Raw genomic sequence first — 10,897 nt, 5'->3', positions numbered from 1 at the left:
TTAAGATCCAATCAGCCAATAGGATTGAGCTCGCATTCTATTGGCTGATTGGAACAGCCAATAGAATGCGTGCTTAATCCTATTGGCTGATTGCATCAGCCAATAAGATTTTTCTACCTTAAATCTGATTGGCTGATAGAATTCTATCAGCCAATCGGAATTGAAGGGACGCCATCTTGGATGAAGTCACTTAAAGGTACCGTCATTTAGTGTTAGTCGTCGGATGGAAGAGGATGCTCCGCGTCGGATGGCTTGAAGATGGACCCGCTCCGCTCCGGATGGATGAAGATAGGAGATGCCGTTTGGATGAAGACTTCTGGCCATCTGGAAGTCCACTTCTGCCTGGATCGGATGAAGACTTCTGGCTATTTTTTTTTCAGGTAATAGAGCTGATTACTTTGGGGCAAATCCTCGCAAAAGGCCCTTTTAAGGGCTTTTTGTAATTTAGTATAGGGTAGGGCTTTTTATTATTTTGGGGGGCTTTTTTATTTTGTTAGGGGGATTAGAGTAGGTGTAATTAGTTTAAAATTCTTGTAATTATTTTATTATTTTCTGTAATTTAGTGTTTGTTTGTTTTCGTACTTTAGTTTATTTAATTTAATTGTAATTAACTGCAGTTAGTTTATGTAATTAATTTAATTATAGTGTAGTGTTAGGTGTAATTGTAACTTAGGTTAGGGTTTATTTTACAGGTAAATTTGTACTTATTTTAACTAGGTAGTTATTAAATATTTTTAAACAACAAAAAAGATAGACAAATATTGGGGCATCTGTAAATGTCCCAAAAAAGCAAGGGATAAAAAAGCACACGAAAAGTTATGTTGAAACAATCCAATTTCTTTATTTAACTGTCCCACTTCACATTCAGTGTTCAATCTGTTCCTCCAGGCTGCAGTAGTTAGAGGAACTTCTTACAATTTAAAATACAAATTCAAAACAAAAGCAGTACATAAAGCTATCAAAATATCTCAATCCCTATGCATACGTATGCAGACTAAAGAAATGCAAGACTATAGGATAACATATGTGAAAATCATGCACACAATGTCTAAATACAAGACACTACTATATTATCCTAAAATGTCAGACTCACAGCATACCATATTGAAAATGAACAAAAACAACTTAACAGTCCATTTTCCCACTGTTGGTATATATATGAAAGCCATATACTGAAAATACACAGTAGGTGTCGGTAGGTAATAGACCGCAACAGGATCTGCTGCACACTAGGTCAAAAAAACGATCCATGGATTAGGATATATAGGAGCGCCAATGGCTTAGATATACCACAGGGAATAAAAAGTCAAAAATGGTCTCCAATAATTTCTATGTTCCAAAATCAACCAAATATTTAATGTAAAACCAATATAATTCTGATCTCCAGAATCATAAAAACACAAAATACATATAGCAAAGCTTAAAATACAATACAATAAATGATTTGAAATGCAACAGATAACAGATCCGGTTGGTTAAACTGGATGACCAATATCTAATGTTCCAGTTTTCATGAGTCCTCTTAAAAACCTTCTAGTAGGTACATGGTATTGTTAAATATACGTACAAATAAACCTAGTATTCAATGAATAATGTAATATTAGCTCAAATGTTCTTATCGAAGTGATAGGATCACTAATATAGTGATACAAGACCCACTAATAGGTCAACAGTGCATACAAATATTGCAACATTTAAATCATATGATGAACACCGTGAAAAATCAAAAAATAAGATACAATGTGTTGGATTCCTTAAACTGTCAAATAAACCATATTGTGGATTTGCAATAAAAATAAGTAGTGAATGTGGTCTTTAAAATCAATAAATCAAAAAATAAGATAGAGTGATGGGAAAAATGCAGAAAGAATAATATATATAATAACAAAATTAAATGTAAGATCCTACCAATGGAATTTAAATTAAACTGGTACCAGCTAATACCTCAATTCTCCTGATTAAATCTAGGGCGTTATTATCTTAAAAACAGTAAACAAATAACACAAGCTATATAAATAACCACAAGCTATATAATAATGACAAGCTGTAGAAATATATGAACGACATAAAAACAGAGAGTGTGTATAGTTTGGCCAAAACTAGTCCACAAACTCCTAAAGGTGTGTTTCCACAACTTTAAATAACTTAAAATAATGATAAGACAATAATAGTGTCCTTTGAGAGTCTTTTGATAAATCCTTAAAAGTCTGGTAAAAATCCGGTGAGAGAAATCCTCAATGTGTAGTAGAGTCCCAAGTCCTATTCCTATGTTAAGACAAATACCTGAAAGAAATGGAAAAAAGCGCACTAAACAAACAGCGCTAACGGGTATGGACTATTGAAAATAGTCTTACCATTCAAATCCTGGTCCTGGATATAATGAGCCTCTCCAACTCTGGTGCAAAGTTTCGTCTACGCGTTTCGGCCCTCGTACCGGGCCTTTCTCAAGACATATGGAGGCTACATTAATACTGACCTTATATACTCTTCTATGTGGGCGTTTGTTTGAAAAAATTGCGCCAAATTGGGCGGATGTGGACGGATTGAATCCCGCCGAAAACACGCACTTCCAATAGTGGACCGGAAGTTGGAGCTTGAAATACTTCCGGTTTTTTGTGCTTCCGGTTTCCCGGAGCCATTTTGGAAAAGGGCAAACTCGTAATGGGCTTACAATATTTTGGAAAACTAATTTTCCATGATAATTAGACAAACTCGGCCATCAGATGACCTACTTTAAAATCAAAGTGTGGAATTTATATCTGACTATTTCGATTGGTGTTTGTTAGTGATTACCAATAACGTTAATTCTAAATTTTGTTCATCTAGTTGGGGCTAATATATCCAGGACCTAACATAAGGATTGATTATACAATTTATACAAATCTGTCACTATCACAATGTATAACATATATATAAAAAGCAATATTTTGAACTCGTGTTCTCATACGTGATCTAGTATCCACTAATGGGATCGTTATATTAGATATTTATATAAAAATATATATAAAATTATATATAAAATTATATATAAAATTATAAAATTATAAAATCACATAGACTTGTCTAAGATTGACGTATCTTAAAATGCTTTAAAATTCTTGGGTCAGCTCGACCAAACCAGATAAATATATATATAAAATCTTAAAATCTTAAAATCACATAGACTTATATAGAAGTGTGGTTTCTCAAAGGGCTTTAGACGATCAAATTTTGAGTCAGATCGACTAGACCAGATAATTAAAGTATGTTTCTAAGGGATTATGCACACTAACTTCAAAGTACATATGACTTAATAGATAGACTATAGTGATGTTGATATTGAACACTTTAGGGATAAAAATAAAATAAAATACTGGAGCTTTTTTAAAACAGATGGACAATCTCAAAATTGGCATTGAGACCTTTTGGATGAATACAGTCTAAATTAAAAATCCATTTGGATTCTGTTTTTAGTAATTTTGATTCCATGTCTCCTCCTCTCCAATCCTTGTTTATTTTGCATATACCCATATATTTGAAGCTTTTATCGCTTCCACCATGTACTTCTTTGAAGTGTTTGTAAATTGGTAAATCAACCTTCTTCCATTTGATCTGTAACAAATGTTCTCGAATTCGGTCTTTTAGTTTCCTAGAGGTCTGGCCTATATATTGCAGGCCACACCCACATTCGACCAAGTAAACTATGTTCTGATCAGTACATCTTATTGTTTGTTTGATATGGAATATTTCATTGGAAACTTTAGATTTTATTATGTTCGTTTTCTTTCCATGTTTACATGCTTTACAGAAGTAGCATGGATAAAAACCAAATAGTTTTTTACCCAAGATATCTGAAGGGGTCTTTTCTTTCTTCTGTTTGGGTATGCTTGGAGCCAGAATTGATTTTAAATTATTGGCCTTCCTATAGATGAAATTGGGTCGTTCTGTTAGATGTTCGCCCAGAATATCATCATTTTTAAGTAGGTGCCAAGGGATAAAAAAGCACACGAAAAGTTATGTTGAAACAATCCAATTTCTTTATTTAACTGTCCCACTTCACATTCAGTGTTCAATCTGTTCCTCCAGGCTGCAGTAGTTAGAGGAACTTCTTACAATTTAAAATACAAATTCAAAACAAAAGCAGTACATAAAGCTATCAAAATATCTCAATCCCTATGCATACGTATGCAGACTAAAGAAATGCAAGACTATAGGATAACATATGTGAAAATCATGCACACAATGTCTAAATACAAGACACTACTATATTATCCTAAAATGTCAGACTCACAGCATACCATATTGAAAATGAACAAAAACAACTTAACAGTCCATTTTCCCACTGTTGGTATATATATGAAAGCCATATACTGAAAATACACAGTAGGTGTCGGTAGGTAATAGACCGCAACAGGATCTGCTGCACACTAGGTCAAAAAACCGATCCCCAACTTGTATAATTTTAAGACAGTACTTATCTTCCAAAGTATAGTTGCGATGGTGCTTTTCCTTGCTGATCCGTGATTCCTCGGCGTGTGACGTAATCCCCGATGGGGGTGGGCAACTCGTCACTGCAACTCCAATTGGTTCCTAGTACCTGAATCTGTATCCATTGGTCCAGGAGAAACCAAAGGAGAATGGACCAACCGCAACTCTGTATCTCCTTGTCAGGACATCCACGATAGGTATCGAGCTTTGTTGTTGACAAGTAAAAGTACTTTTAACACTTGGGAAATAAAGCACCGCTTTTATAAGCTGTCCTCAGGCTCCAAAAGTCGATTCCTAAAATCAGTTCACAGATACAACATCCATGCGCTATTATTTCAGTGCAGATTCACAACTCCCAGGCTTGTTCTGTTTATTAGGATACTTTCAGAGACAGCAGTATAGGCTTCATTAAGTGCTAGATTGAGACTTCCGCTTTTATGTATCACCACAGATACCTCAGACAGTATTTAACTTATCCAAGGTGCAATACACATAGTGCCAACGCACGTTTCACCCCCCTCCAGAGCATGTGTCCCAGGGGTTCATCAGGGCCCTATACTGCTGTCTCTGAAAGTATCCTTTGGGGATTACGTCACACGCCGAGGAATCACGGATCAGCAAGGAAAAGCACCATCGCAACTATATTTTGGAAGATAAGTACTGTCTTAAAATTATACAAGTTGTGGATCGGTTTTTTGACCTAGTGTGCAGCAGATCCTGTTGCGGTCTATTACCTACCGACACCTACTGTGTATTTTCAGTATATGGCTTTCATATATATACCAACAGTGGGAAAATGGACTGTTAAGTTGTTTTTGTTCATTTTCAATATGGTATGCTGTGAGTCTGACATTTTAGGATAATATAGTAGTGTCTTGTATTTAGACATTGTGTGCATGATTTTCACATATGTTATCCTATAGTCTTGCATTTCTTTAGTCTGCATACGTATGCATAGGGATTGAGATATTTTGATAGCTTTATGTACTGCTTTTGTTTTGAATTTGTATTTTAAATTGTAAGAAGTTCCTCTAACTACTGCAGCCCGGAGGAACAGATTGAACACTGAATGTGAAGTGGGACAGTTAAATAAAGAAATTTGATTGTTTCAACATAACTTTTTGTGTGCTTTTTTATCCCTTGCTTTTTTGGGACATTTACAGATGCCCCAATATTTGTCTATCTTTTTTGTTGTTTAAATATATTATTCAAGGGTAGCACCGAATACTAAATATACAGCAATATTTTCTACTCTCTCTATTTTTTAAATTTCTTTGTAGTTATTAAATAGTTAATAACTATTTAATAACTATTCTACCTGGTTAAAATAAATACAAACTTGCCTGTAAAATAAAAATAAATCCTAAGCTAGCTACAATGTAACTATTAGTTATATTGTAGCTAGTTTAGGGTTTATTTTATAGGTAAGTATTTAGTTTTAAATAGGAATAATTTAGTTAATTATAGTAATTTTATTTCAATGTATTTAAATTATATTTAAGTTAGGGGGTGTTAGGGTTAGACTTAGATTTAGGGGTTAATAACTTTATTATAGTGGCAGCGATGTTGGCGGCGGCAGATTAGGGGTTAATAAGTGTAGTTAGGTGGCGGTGACATTGGGGGCGGCAGAGTAGGGGTTAATCAATAAAAAGTAGGTGTCGGGGGCAGCAGATTAGGGGTTTGTGGTGATAATGTAGGTGGCGGCGGTGTCCAGAGCGGCAGATTAGGGGTTAATAATAAAATTTAGGTGTCGGCAATGTTGGGGGCGGCAGATTAGGGGTTAATAAGTATAAGAATAGGGGTGTTTAGACTCGGGGTTCATGTTAGGGTGTTAGGTTTAGCGATAAAAGTATTTCCCCATAGGAATCAATGGGGCTGCGTTAGAAGCTGAACGCTGCTTTTTTGTAGGTGTTAGGTTTTTTTTCAGCCGATTCTCCCCTATTGATTCCTATGGGGAAATCGTGCACGAGCATGTTTTAGCAGCTCACCGCTACCGTAAGCAACGCTGGTATTGAGGTGAGATGTGGAGCTAAATTTTGCTCTCCGCTCACTTTTTGTGACTAACACCGATTTTAAAAAAACCTGTAATACCAGCGTTGTCTGTGGTGAGCGGTGAGAAGAAAATGCTCGTTAACACCACACACCATTACCGACAAAAACTTGTAATCTAGCCAAGAGTATTTACAGTATTGCATTTCTTCCTATTTCTGTTACTAACACCATTGTTTTAATGGTGCAGATATTTAACCCCCATAAGTCCAGCAACAAACACAGTATTAAGTTTACCCCTTATGAGCAGGCAATGACGCACAAATAGAAGGATTTGATCCCATGTATTGCCAATAACACACACACATTTAGGATGTAAACTCCATTTAGAGAAGTTATTTATTCAGATTATGAATAGTAACAAACAAAAAGAAACTTTATATCTAGTAGATTTCCAGCAGCACAGAGAAAACCACCATATTTATACTACCCTATACATAGCAGTAATATAACCCCATATAACTTCTACCACACACAGCAATTATTTACCCACCATATTACTAGTACCCCAAATATTGTAGTGATTAAACACCTTTCTTGCCAGGACCACACAAAAAAGGGCTGTTCTGTGGCAGGGTTACTCCTTCATAAATCATACACTGTACCCTGGTAATCGCTGGTGTCTATGGTGAATAGTGGCACAAGATTCCTCAATGTATGATCCAAGAAATAGTTCATACTCCTTCCAGTTGCCCAGTGAACAGATGTATGAATTGGAAAGAGGTAAAAGATATAATGGGCTAGATTACGAGTGGTACGAAAATTAACATTCCCACTTGAACGCTAATTGAACTAGAAGTTAGATTTTTTGCTCTCATCAGGTTGTGCTCATATTATGAGTTGAAAGTAAACTATTTTTGCTCCCTGCTAACCTAACAAGTTAAAAAATCCGAAGTTAGAATATCGCGTGCACGATCACGTATTCCCCCATAGAAGTCAAAGGAGAAAAAAATTTGGAAAAATCCCAACACCCCACTCTCGCACAAACATGATTGCATATTCTCATTTGCCCAATATTTTTTTTTTTTTTAAATAATTTTTTTATTGAGGTTTTTGCATAAACATACATAAAATACAATACACCTTTTTGTCAGAAAAAAAAAGAAAACAAGATGCAAACAAAATTAATCGAAACACTTCGGCATCTATATAATACATTGGTGAAAGGCTAATGAAACCTCAATTTTTCAATAATATATCATGTGTGACTGAACAGTTAGAAACATAGTTTTAGGCCCTGTAGACCAAAAGTATAGAAAATAAGAGATATCTGATGGTCAGCAGTCTAGCTCTTTAAGAGCTTCGAAAAGAGCGTGAGTACATCTGTAGAAAAGGGGGAGGGGGAGATTCAGCGGGTAAGCACCGCTATATATATATGAGGGAAAGGGTGGAGGACGGAGCCATATATATATGTAAGTATTTTAGGGAACTTAGTGGGGACTCTTAGTCTTGCCAATGAAGTAAATTAGATGGGCTATGAAGCTGGGTTACCTATCCATTTATTGTTAGCTATGCATAAGCATATTGGGGGTGCACAAAAGGATATTTTAATATTAACCATGAAGGTTAAATAATCTGTTGATAAAAGTAATAATATATGTTGTATTAGCTCCTCAACTTAGATGAGAAAGAGGGCTATGGCAAGATGGGTGTTTTATTATAAAAGGGGGATATAGTGGGGAGTAGGCCATAGGAATTATGATAGTATATGTTAGGATTGGATATCTATATTATGCAGTAACTAAAATCATATCAGCAACTATATTAATAGTAGGTTGAGGGCAGACATATCATATGTTAACCAGAACCCACAAAAAGTCTGGATGACGAGACTCTAGAGTTATGTTCTCCTCTTAATGCCTTTTTCAAGTATTACTCATCTCATCGCTACAGAAATCCCTACTATCAATAGCTTGTGGCATATGCATAGTGATTGGAAGCCTCTTTTTAACTGATATGAACCTTCTACAAGCAAATAACATGTCATGTATTCACCAACATGTGACCCATATCTAATATCAAGCATAGTGCGTAGTATAGGAGCATTAGTTAGGTCTATTGAGTGAATGTGCATATTACCGGATTACCCTGCTTAAAATGAGTAGCATAAGGGATAAACTAATGTTTTGCATGGGAGAATAAGTCACAGTCATAATATATCAGTAGAGGCTAATACCAAGTCCAACATATGTAACCTAAAGAGCTATTGATCCTGACAGTGATAGGTCAATGCCATATTTCCTGAGTTCTTAGTCAATAGTTAAATATCTCTGCACTATTAGCCTTAATATGATCCCTACTAAACTGTGGGATGTTAAAGTGTGAGACTCAAAGCATTGAGTGAATATATAAAAGAGTTACTAGTATGATAGTCAGCTACAACTAAACCACACGTGAGCAACTTCTAATCATATAAGTAACTAGAAGACTGCCTCCTCACATAGAAAGGCATAATACTAATCTTCCACTTCTGCAGTACTCAGAGCTTGGTAACCGTAAATACAATCTGTAGGTACAGTGATTGTCATAGGGCACTGCAAATATATGACAGTAAAAATACAAACAGTCCCACTAATGATAAAGAGTCCCCTAACATACAGAACAGTATATAAAAATAATATAAGCATATATAGGAGCATATTATTTTTGCTTCAGCACAGAGTGACTATGAACCTGTTTATAAACTAGCTAAATTGTCAAGCACGCGGTCATTTGGAGCCTAAGACATGTAAGTGAACACCCCACATATATTATATAACTTATTCATTCCCCAGCAGGGGTAGTTAGGGTCATAGCGATTGGACATGTAAACTAAATAGTTTAACACTTAGACATCTAAAGTAGCATGCAACTTAACCATACATCTTCAATAATGTGATACAACCGGTATCCTAGAAAGAATTAATAACAAGGAGGGTTAATATTGAACCAAGCTGCATGCTGGACTAGTGAGGGAAGAAAAGTCACCTATATTGTAGAGCAGTATCACAAATTAAACCCTCAATCCAGAATTTTCAAGCTTATGGGCCTTCATTAGGATATAGTAGATCAAATTGATAAAAAAAAAAATGGAGGGCAGTATCTTAGTAATAGCATGGCTCTAGTGATACTAGATACTAATGTTAAGGAGCCCCCTTACACACTAAACAATATATAAAAATAATATAAGCATATACATGGGCATGTTATTTTTGCTTCAGCACAGAGTGACTATGAACCTGTATATAAACTAGCTAAATTGTCAAGCACGTGGTCATTTGGAGACTAAGACATGTATATGAATCCATCACATAGATAATCTAACTTATTCATTCCCCATCAGGGGTAGTTAGGTTCATAGTAATTGGACAGTTAAACTAAATTGTTTGAAAAAATATATGTCACAGCAATAATAACTCAAAAATGTATGCAAAACTGACCTAAAAATGAAAAAACAAGCAGTATATGATCATATCCCATTATTACTTGTCAGACTTGTCTACTAGTAGAGATGGAGTATATAAAAAGAAAAAAAAAAAAATATATATATATATACAGTATTATAGAACACTTAAGAAGATAAAGGGTATTATACTCTCAACTGAAAAGGGCTATATAGGGTAAACATCCTAGTGTGTACTTCTAATTACAACCCTATCCTTTCCCAGAAGCATACATTATAGAATACAACCCCATAAGTGCATGAAGTTTCTAAATATTCCAAGCTGACTGGGATATTATAACAAGTAGGACCCATTTAGAAGCCTATAGTAAAAAGCTGTAAGAGAAAAGAGGGACACTTACATGCGTATCATTTTCTTAATAGGTGTCCCAATGAGTATATTATCCTAGTAGATAACCTAAGTAGCTTAAATTCGGCTAAATATGGAAACTCAAGCTGTTACAAATCTTGACGTTGTTAGGCAAGTATTAAACTTTTTCTGGGTACACAAGTATAATAATGCATCAAATCATACATAAATTGCACAGTAATGCATAACAAATATCTAATCAACATAGGCATTCAAGATTAACGGAGTCAGACATTAACATATATTTTAAATGTAAGTCTTGCTTTTTGCTTGCAGTTTGTATATGCTCAGTTAGTCCGGTCGTCTTAAGTACTGTCCATGAGGGTGTTCTGAAAGGAGGACTAGAATTGAACTTAGTAGCCACAGTGTATATCCAGTCTCCTTAACTAGGTAGTTAGACATCTCACCTCTATCCTATCCCTGAAACTGTCCAGCCTGTCACACTGCCGCTGCTATAGATGAGGGGATACAATGGCAAAGTGTTCAAAATAACCAGGAGTAGACAACATAGTGACCTCGCAATTGCCTTCAGATCGCCTGAGATGGCATGGGTAGCATAGAAAGCACTCTGAGAAAGCGCTTCAGGGGAG

Source organism: Bombina bombina, chromosome 1 (genome assembly GCF_027579735.1).
Source record: "Bombina bombina isolate aBomBom1 chromosome 1, aBomBom1.pri, whole genome shotgun sequence".
Taxonomy (NCBI): domain Eukaryota; kingdom Metazoa; phylum Chordata; class Amphibia; order Anura; family Bombinatoridae; genus Bombina; species Bombina bombina.
The sequence above is the reverse complement of the archived record's forward strand: the minus strand, read 5'-3'. Positions refer to the sequence as shown.